Consider the following 17,378-nt stretch of genomic DNA (forward strand, 5'->3'; position numbering starts at 1 on the left):
CTGACCATTAAAAACCATATATCCGATATTCATCTCAAGACGAATGGTCTCATGAGTACTAGGGTGATCGATTATTCGACATTTTCCAAAAACCGGTTTTCGAATAGTTCGAATAGTTGACATTTTAAAAAAACCGGTTGATATTTTTCAAATTCAGAAAAAACCGGTTAACCGGGTTTTCATTATAAATAAAAAAATATATTTTAATTTGAAAAACTTAATGTTTATGTTTAAATTTGATTAATAAAACATGGCCCGAAATGATTTTTAACAGTTTAAAAGATTATAACTTTAGATCTAGTCGTCTGATTTACATTATTTCTTTAATATGAAAAAATTAGGAAAAAAGTGGGACACTTCTGTTAAACATAAGGTACTATGTAATCCTAGCTTATTTTAAAAGTCCTGTTTAGGAAATTTGTATAGGCATTCCAACACTTCCGTAAAATTTCAGCCGTAAATTAATTATTGTAATTGGAATATAATCTTAAAATTGATAAAATTTTATCAAATAGTTATTAATTTTACAAATAAATTTTTTTAATTAATTAGGAAAATCAAAAAAGTTTAACCAAAGGAGCTGTAGAAAAATATACACTAGTTCCTCGACTCGAATATTTTTAAAATTTAAATTTAAATAATCTTTGAATACAAAGCAAATAAAGGTATTCGAAACCGGTGTTTAAAAAGTAAAAAAACCGGGTTATTCGATATTCGAAAAATCAACATTAAGAACAAACCGACACTGGTAAAGCAGAAAAAACCGGTTTTAAAACCGGTTGAAAAATCGAGTCGATCACCCTAATGAGTACATAGGTGCAGTACAGGAGCTCTATGTAGCCTCGTATGGATCCCCGTTACGCATACTATCTAAATATTAGGTTTCATCAAATTGTAAATTTAGAAACCATTGTAAATTTGGATATCATGGGTATTATTTTATATTTATAAGATATAAGAAGCTTTTGCTCAAAAGTAGGTTTTTATTCTACTATTCAGTACCTGGGATGGAAAGATTTTTATTATAAGTACTTTGAATTAATTTGTTTTTCTTTTCACAAAATGCTTATTGGAAAGTAAACACCTTCTAGGTGTATTCATATTGCAATATGAAATAGAAAATGTTATTTTTGTCGGTGAATTATTAAGATTTTTTTGAATTTTTTTATATTTTTCGGGATTTTGAAATCCCGAAAATCCCGGGATCCCGATATCGGGATTCCGGGATTTATTTCAGTTCCGATTGGCATCCCTAATGGATGCATACCTTCATTAAGAATTGAAAAATGATTTTAACGACTCATTTTAAATAAATAAATGTTAGAGCAAAAAAAAAAAATAATAATAATAATAATATCTCAATAAACATACTTTTAGTAGTTTACATAAGTATGTTGTGGCTATTTGAAAAAACTGACTAAATCGACATAAACCCAGCAGTTCGTCAAAGAGTCAATGCAACGTCCAACGACTAGGTTGACTCTAAGTCTTACGTCATGAATGTACTATTTGTAAACAAGAGTACAGGCAGTCGCCACTTTAGTGTCTCTTTTGCCAGCGAGAGCTTAGATACTTTACCGTCCACAAGTAGTCTAGATAGTAGACACATACAAAACTTAAGCCAACAGGTTAATTGCCATGTGTTGTGTCATTTGGACTAGCTTTTTGTCTGTTTACATGTAATCTATGGAGGGACGATTGACTAGGTTAGGCACATGACAAAATAGCAGGTAATGTCGGGTTGTCGGTGGCTACGATTTTATCTAAGTGGTAGAATGCTTACTTGGTATAGTTAGGTTAAAAGGAAGATTATTGTTACATCCGATTAGAGTTATGAGAATGTTTACAAACTCAGTTTACTGGACATTGTTTCTTAGAACTTTTAAATCAAGATGTGATATATGGAATAACACCGATCCCTAGATATTTTAACTAACTACCTATAGCTCTATTCCCTCCAGGTATATTCGCCCTTTCAATGCCGGTTCCCATCTTGGACCAAGATTTAACGGATCCGATCTTTCCGGATTGTGATCGAGCATGTCAGGTCTGGTACTATATACGGCTTTTGTCAGTTTGTTAAGATATACGAGCCTCTTGACTGTGAGTTCCGCTTCATATCTTATACACATATGTATATATGTATGTATGATTCGATATGTATACAAATCGAATCAGATTCGAGAATGATCCCGATCTATAATATCTAAAATTTAAAATATATATATATCCATATTGTGAAGTTTAAACTAAAACCGAAACTTTTCTGTAGATCGGTTCATATCGTAGAACTAAAACATCTTTATCAGACTGCAAGTTTATCAGAAACGGTAAACAGTGGCGCAGAATTGTTTTTCTGATAATAAAATTGTCATCATATAAACGGTTCAAATGATATGCAATTTTTTTATGAGAGTTTTGTACATAAGCCCCAAAAACCATACTGTTCCAATATTGTGGGTTATATTTAGAAATGTTGCATTAATTTCCAAAAATTTTCGATTCTGTTCCACTATGCATCAGCAATAAAAGTAATGTATATTAATCAAGTAAACAATTGATAAATTTAAACAAACATTCTTTGTATTTTATATTCGATATACATTTTTCTAATTGTTAATTTTTAAAATGATTGAAACATTTTCCAAGATCACGTGAATACAGTAGTAAAGTAGAATTTATAAATGAATGTGATGAAAAAGAGGTATTAAGGGTTATCAACCCAGCAAAAACTCGGTAATAAGTTGAACTTAAATATTTTTCAACTACCGCCTGTATTACTTTTAATTACTGTTATAATGACTTATATATAATCTGATAAGTAAGTTTTGCCTTTCTAGTTGCACATATTATTAGATCTTATAGGTGGCAATTGTTTTACACACGCAGAAATAAAATGGTTTTTCTTTGTGAAAACAAAACAGTAGTGCTGTGAGTACGACAGCGAACTGACGAAGTATAAGTCCAGATTCGTATTCTGTGTGAGCATTTTTTTTGAGCGCAAAACAAAACAACTTTTTAACTTCTTATTTGTAAGTACTTATTTAAGTAGAGCCTGATAAGTACTTGTTAAAATAATGAGTTAAAATGCTAATGAATAAAGGTGGAAGTACAAAAGTTTGAAAAATGTGAAACGCGTTGCCGCGTACAACGCGTGTTGTGTACTTCCACCTTAAGGAGTGAAAACCGTTTTTTAGGTTTTTAACTCATTACTGTTCAATTTAAGTTTTTGCTGGGAAGTGTAATGTTTTATCGATGTTGATCGAAAGTTTTAGAAAAATGTAAAATATGAACTGACAAATCAGTAAATAGGGTAGGTTTATATTTATATGAAACTTTGCTTCATTGTTAACATACTAATCGTGTATTCACAAAATAATATCTAAATATTCTACAATACAAAGGTCCTATGAAATTTTTTTACCCTACATCACTACAGTGGTGCGTTTGTGCTGATGTTTGTAACGCCTAAAAATATTGGTCTATACCCACCTTAAATTATACTGATCGATTCAGAATCACTTTCTCAGTCGGTTTAACTATGTTCGTCCGTCCCACAGTGGGGCAGAATGGAAATTTTTTGGAAATAAATCTGGCATTTCTAAACGGCTGATCCGATCGGGATAAAATTTGGCGTGAGCGTAGCCAAGGAGTATTCGAGTTTAAGTTTTGAAGATGAACCCTGCAGATGCCCCAGGGACGGCGCTGTGGCGGCTCAAAGTAGGGTACCTACGACATGTAAAATTTTTAAACTCGTGCCATTTTTTTGTTTTTCACCCAAATACAAAGATTTTTTTTTTTTTGTGAAAGCGCTCGATGAGATCTTGAAAAAACATGCTTGGACATACTACTTATCTCTTATAATATCCGAGTTATAGGCATTTAAAAATTTAGTGATACAAAATTTACCATACCTTGGTCCGCCTTTTTTTGAATACCGGGCGTAATTTTGGACCAAATGGACTCAATTTTTTCTTGTTAGTTAGACAACAAAATTTCCAATAATATACAAAAAATTTCAGATCAATATTGTTTACAGATCCAAAAATATACGTTTTTTAATTTAAAAATTCAAAAAATTTTAGATTTTTGGCGTTTTTTTGCCAAAAATGTGTCTTAAAATTTTCTTTAAGAACATATAACAATTTTATAGTTTTCTAAAAGGTATCTTTACGCAGAACGCTTTGGCGTAAAAAACTTGTCCTATTTTTTGAAAATGTTGCCACTGCGTCCTTCCGAATATGACATATTTTTTATCAAAACTTCAACTTTGGGCGACATGTTCTAAAATCCCAAAGCTGGGATCAGAAAACTGAAAGCAGTTTTGGAAACCTCAATATGTTTTCTATTTACTCCAAAAGTATTTTCCCAGCCCTGAAAGAAATGTGGACCCTATGGGCAAAAAAATCCCATTTTTGGGATTTTCATTCCTATATTTGGGAATTGCGGGATGCCCTTTGACCTTTTCAATTTTTTTTTTTGCATATTCTTATTTGAAATGACAAATTTAACAAGCGTTGAAAATTTCATTGAGTTTTGTTCATAAATAAAGATTTTGTCATATATTACATATTTGTTTAATTTCTAAAACTATGATTTATATCAAAATTTTAATAGGATCGCAGATAGCTTCAACAATTTAGTCCATATTTATCCCTTAATATCATTTTTTAGTTAGATATGGAAATTCTCGACCCTTTACAAAAAATTTCAAGCCAATATCTCAATTACATTCAAAAATATGTTCATTTAAACCTGTGTCCTTTAATTTCATCTTTTTCATATTTTAGTATTAAGTATGACAGCACATATTTAAATCTTATATTTACCTATTTTCTATTTGTTTGCTTATCCTTATAATTGAAAGGTCCTATTATGCTTAAATTTTCAAAAATTTATAACTATTTTTTACCTAAATTTTTTCGACAGATCATTTCGTTCTGTTTCGTTTATGATCATGTAGGTAAAAATATACAGGTAATGATAATTTCGATTCATTCACTAATAAGAAATATCAATGACTGAATTACAGGTTATAGTAATATAGTCCTAAATGTTAATAGGTAAACAATTCGTAATTTTTTACTTTGGAATACCTGTATCGGAAATGACAAGAATTGGTATATAAGTAAACTTCTCAGATTTTAAGTACCATATTTAATAAATCTACAATGAAGATTACATTAAAGTACGAAGAGTTGTGTTCCGTTTTATGGAGTATATCTTCAAAAGGGCCAGAAAGAATTGAAGACATTTCAAATTATATAAAAACTACATATAGTAGAAAAGTAGACAAAACAGGCATATCAAAAATTGACAACTTTTTGATGTAAAAAGTAAGTCTGTGGATGGAAATCAAAAGAAATTTCGATTAAAATTTTGTAGTTGGATGGAAACTACTACGGAAATCTCAACTTACAACACATCAATAGGAGCGCCTTGCAAGTCATACGAAGACTTATGTTCAAGTTAAAAAAAAGAGGGTCACACAAAAACTTTTTTCAATCTCAAATGAGGAAATTGCTGATACATTTAACGAAATGCTGAAAAAGGAAAACCAACATATGGATGTCGTACATATTGCAACTATTCTTCCTAATGCATCACCAAAACGACTTAAGCGAATTGTGGAAAGTATACCAACTCCAACATCATAATCAAATTTTACTGAAGAGGAAGCAATAGCGCTTATGTTGGAACTGGGTCTCAGTCGAAATAAGTACTAAATATTAAGGAAAGCTCTGCATGAAAAAGGACACAATATATTACCATCATACAAGGCGATCCAGGAAAAAAAAAAACAAACTATCCTACTAAATCAACAAAAAATAATGAAGAATTGAAAGAACTGAGAGCTGCGGAAAAAAACAGAATCCAAGAAGAATTTAAAGTTCAGATGGGATTAAACATCGACAAACCACTTTCAAGTTGCGGTAGTACAAATGACGGTAATACGTCGAGAAGGTTTTTTCGTGATTTTGAAATTACTTCAAAAATAATTGGAATCGACAAGGAGTTGCTTCGAAGAGTTAAAACTATTTTAATGGCACTGAATAGTAAACATAAAATTAATGAAAATCGATTTGGGGAATACACATCTGAAATTTCTAAATTACTTGTATCTCTGTATCCATGGAGGGAACTAACACCAACAGTACACAAAGTATTGTGTCATGGTCAAATAATAATTGAATCGAATATTCTTCCACTTGGAGAGTTAACAGAAGAAGCCCAGGAAGCGAGGAATCGAGATTTTAAGCATGTTCAACTATTCAGCTCAAGAAAATGCTCCAGGCAATCACAGAATGAAGATATTTTTAATAGTTTACTTCTATCTTCTGATCCTGTTCTTTCAACTATGCGAAAAAGATGGATTTGTTATGAAACTCTATCATCTCAAAACAAGGAAGATTTAAAGGACTTATATTACCTTCTGGATATGTATACCGATATGACAGATTATTTTATAGAAAATAAGTAGTGTTAGGAATTAACTATATAAGTAGGTTGTAAGAATTAATTGTATTATGTTTAAGATAAACAGTTCAAATAAAAAAAAGCTATTATACTAACTGATGATATTGTATTAAATTGTGTTTTATATTTCGGTGGGCGGGAAAGGTAATTTGTGTGGGGTGATTTAGGTGTTGTTGTGCGTGGCTCATAATAAAATTATAATTTTTTTTATTTTATATACAATATTATAATAAAATAATTAACTAAATAATTTTTAAAAATTGTCCAAATATTTTATTCAACACCAAATGTATGTTCTGTCATACTTAATACTAAAATATGAAAAAGATGAAATTAAAGGACACAGGTTTAAATGAACATATTTTTGAATGTAATTGAGATATTGGCTTGAAATTTTTTGTAAAGGGTCGAGAATTTCCATATCTAACTAAAAAATGATATTAAGGGATAAATATGGACTAAATTGTTGAAGCTATCTGCGATCCTATTAAAATTTTGATATAAATCATAGTTTTAGAAATTAAACAAATATGTAATATATGACAAAATCTTTATTTATGAACAAAACTCAATGAAATTTTCAACGCTTGTTAAATTTGTCATTTCAAATAAGAATATGCAAAAAAAAAATTGAAAAGGTCAAAGGGCATCCCGCAATTCCCAAATATAGGAATGAAAATCCCAAAAATGGGATTTTTTTGCCCATAGGGTCCACATTTCTTTCAGGGCTGGGAAAATACTTTTGGAGTAAATAGAAAACATATTGAGGTTTCCAAAACTGCTTTCAGTTTTCTGATCCCAGCTTTGGGATTTTAGAACATGTCGCCCAAAGTTGAAGTTTTGATAAAAAATAGGTCATATTCATATTCATATTACGCCCGGTATTCTAAAAAAGGCGGACCAAGGTATGGTAAATTTTGTATCACTAAATTTTTAAATGCCTATAACTCGGATATTATAAGAGATAAGTAGTATGTCCAAGCAAGTTTTTTCAAGATCTCGTCGAGCGCTTTCACAAAATATAAAAATCTTTGTATTTGGGTGAAAAACAAAAAAATGGCACGAGTTTAAAAATTTTACATGTCGTAGGTACCCCACTTTGAGCCGCCACAGCGCCGTCCCTGGGGCATCTGCAGGGTTCATCTTCAAAACTTAAACTCGAATACTCCTTGGCTACGCTCACGCCAAATTTTATCCCGATCGGATCAGCCGTTTAGAAATGCCAGATTTATTTCCAAAAAATTTCCATTCTGCCCCACTGTGCGTCCGACAGTCCATGTGTCCATATAAACATTCTTATCAAATTGGTACATTATTTCACCTAGCCCTCATACAATCAAACCCCCCGAACATAACTTTTGGGCTCGTAATTACGTTAAATATACTATTATTTCGACAAAATCGGCAGAGCTAAGATTTGCACAAACCTTGATAGTCCTGCAGATTTTCGTAATGATCGGTTTTCATTTGACCCTAGGCCCCATAAAAAGTCCACTTCAGGAAAGGACTAGAATATTCATAATTCACTTATAAATTCACCGTGATACTAGTCACGGTGAAATTCGACAGAAAAACTTTTATATAAACATAAATCCCGCCACTAAATATTATAAGAATCGGCCTGAATTTCGGTCGAAATGAAGTTAAAATTCAACATAAATGCTTTATTATATTAAAATAAATCACACTAATAACTTAGGGTATTATATAGTCTGCCATGTCCGACTATATTCTCTCATTTGGTTTAGAACAAAATATCCGTCAGAAGTTCTAGACCATTTAGAGCATGAAAGGGACTGAACGACGGGATCATGGAATGAAGTTTTTTCTAATTGCTCTCCGTTCATGACCAAACACGGTTTATTAAAAAATTGCTACAGAGTTAAAACGAGATAGGGCCTATATGAGGTTCAAAATTTGTGAAAAAATAACACAGGCCGACAAAATTTGATACCAAGTTTTACTTTTATAAAGGACTGAGCCGCGCTGAATGCGAATCTGGCCTAAGAGTTTCTCATTACATCTGGAATCCAAGATATCGTGTCCTGAAGGGTTTATATGAGGTTCAACATTTCTGAAAAATAACACAGGCCGACAAAATTTGAAACCAAGTTTTACTTTTGTAAAGGATTGAGACACGCTGAAAGCGAATCCGTCCTCCGATATGAAAAAAAACTCCATTTTGAGACGTTATAACAATGCCATAACAATCTTGTTTATAAAATGTTGTATGCCATCTGAAAGTTCATTCTGTTAACTTTAAAATAAAGTCTTAACATCTGACATTCTTTCTTCTTTGAGATATTTTCTCTTAAAGCTTTAAAACTCATTATTTTCGATATATTCACGTCTCAAAAAGGTCAAAAATTATGTTGTAATGGAGAAATTCTGAGGCCCGATTCGACTCTGGGTTAACAATTTGCCGGCCTGTGTAATTAAAGTAATAACGCCTAACTTAAGTATCGGAAGATAGGTTAAACTGATAAAAAGTTTTGAATTAGTAAACGAAGACCTCAACAGTCTGAATGTGCACAAATCGATATTCCAAATACATCTTTCTAATCCATTTTTATGACATAAACGAAATATATGTATGTATCTATGTAGATATAGGTATGTACGTTAATGAACAATGTTTCTACTTTCCTATATTTTACATTTTTAATAGTGATGATTCCAAATCTGAACCAATTCAATTAAAAGCTTTCAAACACAACATTTTGTATTTAATAAAAGACCATGGGGTGGCAAATGATCATTAATTATTTTAGATAAAAAAGAATTGTATTTTGTATTCAACCACATACAAATTTAACTAATACCTACTTACTAATAAATGTCGACGTATAAAAAGCTAAATAAATATTATTTAATTGTATCTACAGCAGATTTCTTGGGAATTTCCTTAGTGAGAAAGTGTAGATATTTTAGTAGTAGGTGAAATGATTTATAAAATAAACAGAATTATTAATAGAAACGAATTGTGGTAATAGTTTAATAATAAAATAACATTAGAAAAACATTTTAATTGGGGGAACTTTATAAAAAAATATCTACATATAAAAAAGTAAACAAATTGTACGTCATAAATAAATACATATGTACATATGTATGTAGAAAATAACAAAAGCATATTACGTATACGCCACCACAGTGGTGCATTGTTAAAATGCGCCAACAGAGGAGTAAGAGAAAGGTAGAAAAATACCTATAATAAATAAATGTTGATTCAATGTTCGATTTATTTCAATTTCAATTGATTTATTAACATATTGATGTGTTGCTTTATTTATCAATCACATGTATGAGAATGTCTCCTCTTCAATTGTCTTGCTATTGAGTTCTCTCCGTTATTAGTTTTCTCTCTCTGTTAATCGTATATAGTTTTTAACTTTCTCCCTCTCTCTTTCTTTCTCCGATTGGTATTGTAAAGTTTCCTTTTTATTTACTGCGCATTTTATGTGCAAAAACATATACACAAACAAAACTATTTACGACGGAAATCAAATGCGAATTCATAGCAATTCGCTTTATTTTTGTTCGTTTGTTCTTTATTTCGTTTTCATTTCGTTCCCATCATGTGCTTATACACAAACAAATATAGAACACATAAGCAAACACATTCTCGTGCAACTCAGCTGGAATTTCGTTATAGTTGTTTTTGTTGCTGTTCTTGTTCTTATTGTTTGTTTTTTTATTTGTTTAAACATCTCATGGCGTCACAAATGTCCTGGTACTACAATTACACAAAAAGAAAGGAACTGTTTATTTCCTATTTATTTCCCTTTATATTCGTATATCCTTCAGAATCAGTCGTTAAATAAGTACATAGAAATTCATACACATATACATAGACATATTTAGATCAAATACATAAGTATCTATGTGTTTGGTTGGGCATGTGATGTGCTTTTTACAATTACACGAAAGGCAGGTTTATATACATATATATATATATGTACATATGTATTTGTGTTGTGTTGCATATTGTTTAATTGTATGTACAATTATTTAGAACTACGTCAGCATGGACGAGCCTCCGTCATTATATACTACAATTGACTCTTATTTTTTATTTTAGTTTGCTACTTCTTCAAATATTCAACTGAATGTCAAAAAATATGGGTGAATGAATTTAGTACATGCAATTATATACATTTGTATATAAACATTTACATATTTACATCTATGTATATGAATGTATAAGTAATGAACTGTTGTGTACATAGATTTTATGTACATTTTCAAAATTTTATGTTTAATGTAGTTTTCTAATGAATTTTTATGATGCCTTCATCTCTGAGATATTCCAAACGAAAATTTATTAAAAATTTTTATATTTTTTGCATGTTATGACATCATCTGATTCCGAGGAATCTAGATACCTTTAATGCATTGTCGAATTCTGAATGTCGAGGGGTTATTCTCAGTTCTACATAAAAAGTAACCGATGCCTATGCCTAAACACTTTACTAATTGAAGAGATTACGAGAATAAAGCTTTTTATTTGGAACAACTAATTTACCTGATTGGATTTACAAAATAGGTAAATTATTAAGTTCCATATCAAGCGAGAAAGAATCGTATATCTTGTCTTTTTTGATGATATTCTTAAATTTCTAGAAACTCGACTAGAGTGTAAAGTTTTGAAATTTTCAAGAAAAACCAAAAAATACCTTTTGGACTTTAAGCTTTCATGGAAACATAACTTTGAGAGGCAGAGCGTACAAATGGCCCGGTAATGGCCTAGTTTTTTTTCTTAATGATATAATGCTTATAGCTTTCTCTTCAACCTTTAAAGAGGTTGAAGAGTGGCCAGAACAATTCCTCTGTAAAAAATCCAAGCAGCTAGCTACTTCCGGTCTATGACCAAGTATTCCCCCGGTAATGGCTTTGATGCATTCGCTTCAAGCTAGCTAGATTTAGAAGGCGCCCCAGCCATGTATCCTATATGGTCTTACGGATGTCTCAAGAAAGTAGGCAACAACCGCTGAATCATGGCTGCATAGCGGGTTTTGGACGCGCAGATAGCAGGCCCATCACTACTCTAGGGGAAGAGGGTTAACAAAGCTACATCACCTTAAACTCAAATTGCTAACTAGTCGTTTAGTCTCCCCATGCTCCAGTGGGAGTTAGAGAAACTCATATATATATATTGTTTTGCTGTTATAGGCTATATGAGCTCAACATCCCAGGCCATTCGGGAGAAAATACTAGATATGTACTGGCTTTTGACATTTTGATCTTATAGCAAGTGTAGTACTGATAATCGGCTTCAATACACAGAGAGTCGGGACACTCACTGACCATAAAATTTCTTCATCGGATTGTGTAGGTTTTTATCTGATTGTGTAGTACTTGGACAGTCATTGAAATTTTCGTGAGAAGAAACAGCGAATTCAATCTTTGGACGTTAACATCTCCTGAACCAGAGGAATGGGTCAGATTTGATCGATATTTTTTTTGAATTGTTATGCTGAAAACGACACATAATACTCTGACAAATTGGGTTATTGCCGGGATACTTTTTCCAAAATCGTTAGAACTCAAATCGTATTGTTTACGAGTGCCGAATAAGTTGGGTAAATGTTCGGGAGACAATACATTGACATTTCGATCTTATAGCAAGTGTACTTAGTACTGATAATTGGCTTTAATACATACAGTGTCGGGACACTCACTCACACCGAGGCATGTTACTTTGGTGAAATCTCCACCTTGGTGTTATTGCAATATCCCAGGGAATAGAGATGCTACCAATACCTCTAGTCTGCCGAGACTATAAACTGGTTATGATGAAATGTATCCTCGGCCTTTTCTTGGAATGATTTGACATGGGGTCTAACCAGAGCACCATATAATCTGGTACTACGGGTGGCCAGTTGCCCGCAGGACTTTGTCCTGTATGGTCACCCAAATTCGAGGACAGGGACAGTTGGTTTGATTTGATTCACGGTGAAAAAATATCTTTTCAATATAAATTTCTATTATCGACGGTTGATCGGTACAAACCACAGGGTAGGCTGTGGAATAAAATGTTGGGAATGAGCTGATAATGCATGGATTGATCAATAAAATGATGTTTTGACTGTTGGATATTATGTATTTGATGGAAGAGATGGAAGTGTCGGAGGAGACGGAAGTGTCGGAAGAGATGGAAGTGTCGGAAGAGACGGAAGGGTTGGAGAAGATGGATGATGTGAGAAGGTTGATGGGTTAGTGTTTCGCTACATACTTAAGTATGATTGATGGTTTTTCAACGGTTTGCTGATGATGTTTAATATTTGTTTTACCGGCAATTTTCCTTCATGGTTGGGTGTGTTTGGAGTTTACTCTAATCATGCCCACCATAAAGCAGTAGGGCTTAATGGCCACTGAAATAAGTCTTGTCAAGTTATTATGGATTCCGTGATTCGGTCTGCCAATTTGTCCCTAGGTGTTGTTGCCGATTCAACAGAGTGGTGTGGTTGCGCGACTAACAGTTGTTAATACTACCTTTGCGGATCATTAGAGGGACGCTACGGTATCGGTGATGATTATAGATTCAAAGGGTGCGATGTTGGGGTCTTCGTTGACTCATCTCTTTCGATTCGTTTGGTACTTTTCAGCCTGTCGGGGTGGCTTGCTACCTTACTTTCCGCAATATGATCACTTGGCAAGAGATTAGATAGCTAGAGCTCTTCAGCAAAGTGCTTTTATATGGACCGGCTTAGCCATGTACAAAAATTGCCACTAGAGTTCGACATAGAAGGATTCAGGGACGAGTGGTAGACCGTTCTCAAGTCTACCCAGTGAATGAAAAAGGCCACCGTGAAATAAGCAGTTAAGGCAGGTGTTCACGTTAAGCACTTAGGCATCTTGTCATTCCATGGATAGAAACAGTGAATTCAATTTCGTGACGTTAACTTTTTTTTGCCTGGACATTTCCAACGCTTTCAAATTCAGCATAATAAGATCGAAATATCTTCCCAATTGCATTTGATCCCTATTTCAATATAGAAAACAGTTTGTCGACTTGATATTGATTCCAGACGACATTAAGGAAGTAACGGAACTGTTTGGCCATAGTTCCCTTGATAGCATCATTGCGGTTTAGAAGTCCCTACTTCAACCTATTTAATAAAGGTTTCTTATTCTGTAAATAGCAATTAAATCGTACTTATTCAAAACTCGTGTTTTCTAACTGCCAAAGGAAAATTATAGTTTTCGAACATGCATCAAACAAAAAACCAATATTTCCTAAAAGAAATGTTGATTCAATTAAAAAAATATATATAATTTACATTCAATGTTAAATAGTCCTAGTTGTGGTAAAGTTTTCATTTTCCATAATATGTTACAAATTTGTAACAATCTGTACCACATGACTTTGTATGACTCATGACCGCCAGCCAGTTATTGTTTTTCTTCTCACTGAATAATTCGTGCCAAAATATTATAAACTCTGTGTAGGAGTAGAATCATTGTAAAAAGAACCAAAAATAAATGTATGTAAACATGTTTATAGAATGGAACGGTTGGTTGGTTGGTTACTTTTGTGAAATAGATCCTGTGATTTAAGCCATGGCATTTATTTTTAGCCAACTGCGATTAGTTAAATGTCTGAGTGTTTGTGTGTATGAGTTGTTTTTTGTGTTAGTGAGCGTGTATTTCGAAGGTTAAAAATCAATAGTTTAAAAGTAAAATTAACCTTGAAAAGAAATAAAAATAAGTAAACAATAATAACAAGAAATTCAAATGTATTACAAAGGAATGTACTATCTATATGTATTACATGTGTCTATATGTATTTATCATTAGTAAACACATTAAAACGATTTACATATATATTCCTATATCGAAGAAGAATATGTTTCTACTTTATTTTGAATATTGTCTCATTACTATAAACTTTAGTTCTAGTTTTGGAAGTCCGGATCGTTAGAATACAAATGGTATTATTTGTGTAAATCTTATTGAAGTTTATTTTCCTTAACTTTTTAAGTGCAGAATAAGTTGGTTAAATGTGTTTTTAAATAGGAATTGTTCCCAAAAAATTTTATATATATTTACCCTTTCATTTTGCCCACAAAATTACTTTATGACAACCCACTGCACAAAGTTCATTTGTCTATTTCGTTCTTTTAAAATGTCATCATACATTGCCTATAAAATACATTGGAAAATTTATGGGAAAAATTATTAAATTTCTATTTACGAAAATCTATTTTTACAAAAATGTAAAATGCCATCCATTGCCTTTTAAAAATATTGATTTAAAATCTGTAGTCTCTTTTGCCGCATGCATTATATCCATGTCCGTATGTATGCGTGTAAGTAGGTGTGTTTATAAGTCTGAAGATAATTTAATATTCTCTTACAATACTAGTGTTTAAATATAGTAATTTTTAAGATCTTTTTTTTGCTGATTTAAATTCTCATGCCAAAGACCTTGCGCCACATTAATGAAAACATGTTGAAAATCACAACGCCTCTACTTGTTTCTTTATTTCATTTTTATTTTATTTTAAAATTAAAGACTACTAAAGTCATCTGCAAATGCTTGTAACTAGTGGATTATTTGACCAAGTTGTTATTTTATATACATACATGCAAACGTTATATAAATAGCTGATAAAAAAATACGTAAACAAATACAGACATCAGTTACAAATACAAAGAAAACGGCAGACGTTAAATATATAAAATAACTTTAGGATATTAAAGGATAATACAAATTGTTTAACATACCCAGCAAAAACGTGATCATCACTTGTACCTACGTGGGCATCACTTGTACTTAACATCACTTGTACTAACTTTTCAATGACTACTACATACCGCCTGCATTACTTAGAATGAGTATAGTAATTGCATACAAAGTGCTTAATTTTTTTCTCAAAAACAAAACTACTTACTTAACTCTTTAGTAAGTACTTACCTAACTCCCTACTTCTAAGCGAGCATAGTAAGAACTTGCCTATATTGTCATCAATGTTATGATCATTTTAAGTTCAAAACTTACATCCTGTCTGGAACTTATAGAAGGAACATTTTAGAGTTACGAGACTTTTTAGGATTTAAAATTTAAAACGCTAGTCATCTTTGGATAAGTAGTGCCAATGTGCCTTTTTTGTGGTGACAATTCACTTTTGACCAAGGGTGTATCAAACTGTAGTTTGTCACAGCCATAAAGATTGTAGTTATGGCAACTAATTATTGTCTATTAGTATATGGAACCATAGAGACGTAAACTTCAAGGATTAGATTTTTTGATATACAAATTAAACGAATTCTTTGAACTAGACTACTTCCCTTAATATATCAGCAATAACCTGAAGATCTTTTAAGGCCGATAACAGATCACTTGATAAATAGTTCGGATAAATAGTTTGTCTAGGAGATCGAGGCAGATGTTTATAGGGTGCAGCATCATAAATATCAACGATCAATTAAATTGAACACAACATCACCCATTGTTCTAGGTTGAGGAACTTCAGATGATTGACAATATATTGGTCACCATTTGATAAATACTACGATTAGGGAATTTTGCACTTCAAATCACTTAATTAATTCTATATTCTATATATGGAGAGCGATAATATTTGCTCAGTAAGGATAAGCTCTTAATCGAGACAATTGTATCAGAAACTTAAAGGATTATCAGGAGATTCGACCTAATGCGTTTGCGATTGAAGATAGAATTTTACCTTTCACAATCTTTCATATTTTCCCAACGAACTTTTTATAATTTTTACTAATATCTAAACTAAGCTAAACATGATTATCTAGCAAACGACAAGAATCTGTAGATTCGATTTTGGGTCTGGTAAGTTTCTGCTGAGAAATCTCTTAATACAAAATCTTATTAGGGATCGATCTAACACTATATTCTAATGTAATGTTCCATCGTAGCTAGATGATCTGATAGCATCTTAGATCAATATATCCTACGATATTTTAAAGGGATTGAAAAATTGATCTATGTATCTATATTAGAGCGTTAAAATTTTCGATTTTTCCTTTGTCAGTATTACAAAACTCTGTGACATTGTTTTATGGATGTGATATATTAGATCTGCTGCTCTTCTGTGGAATTTTCGAGGCAATTTCCAGAACGAAAACTAGAGAAATTGTGAGGTTCACTATTGGAGGTTCAGGTCTCGTATGAATCTTAAGGTTCTAGGCAGCGATTCAATATTTTATTTGGCGATAAAAATGTGCCTTCAAGAGTACTTGCCTCTTAGTATCCTCTTGGAGAGAATGCTGCTACTAGTAACTCTAGTCTGCCGGAACCATAAAGTGGAGATTTCTTTTTAATGATTTGACATGGAGTCGAACTACATAACCACAAAATCTGCTACCACTGGAAACGGTAGCCCACAGGGCAGATTTTCGGACTTTGTCTTGTCCTGGTTATTGAAGAGGTAACTTCGGGGTGCATGTGGTGACTGAGACTCAATCTGATGCAAGGTAAAGTTTATATTTCGGGAAAATTTCGGTGCTGTTGCCAAGAAAACAGATACTACAAAGAGGAGTGACTGGGACTAAGTGTTGGAAATGAGTTGGTGTCAAGTGTATATGATACGGGATGAATGTAGGAGTTTGCGGGCCTCACTCATTCGTATACCTAGAGTGAGTTTGTCGGTTGTTTTTCTCAATGAGTGTGTCGGTTGAATGAGAAGTTGTTGAATGAATTTTCCATTCTTGTCCGGGTATGTTCAGGGTTAACTCTGTTCATACCAGATTTACCACAGTGTGTTCTCTGTGAGTTAGATCAAGTCTTCGGCTTATCAAGGTGCCGAATCAACAGAGGCCAGTGATGTTTTTAAATCTCGGAACTTTAGCAATGGGGCAGCAATGATCAGAGAATAGTTAGTTCGAGTACTTGAGCATAGTACTTGTATATGGATCGGCCG

The 17,378-nt window shown here is 32.4% G+C and overlaps 1 protein-coding gene across 3 annotated transcripts in view; it reads left to right on the plus strand.

Moving 5' to 3' along the window:
* LOC119599539 (sodium-dependent neutral amino acid transporter B(0)AT3) overlaps positions 1–17,378 on the plus strand; it is a 63,098-nt gene that overhangs the window by 19,090 nt on the left and 26,630 nt on the right. The window lies entirely within an intron of this gene.

The sequence above is a fragment of the Lucilia sericata genome, unplaced genomic scaffold (genome assembly GCF_015586225.1).
Source record: "Lucilia sericata isolate MDLA Ls3-8-SP2 unplaced genomic scaffold, ASM1558622v1 Contig000080F_arrow, whole genome shotgun sequence".
NCBI classification, from domain to species: domain Eukaryota; kingdom Metazoa; phylum Arthropoda; class Insecta; order Diptera; family Calliphoridae; genus Lucilia; species Lucilia sericata.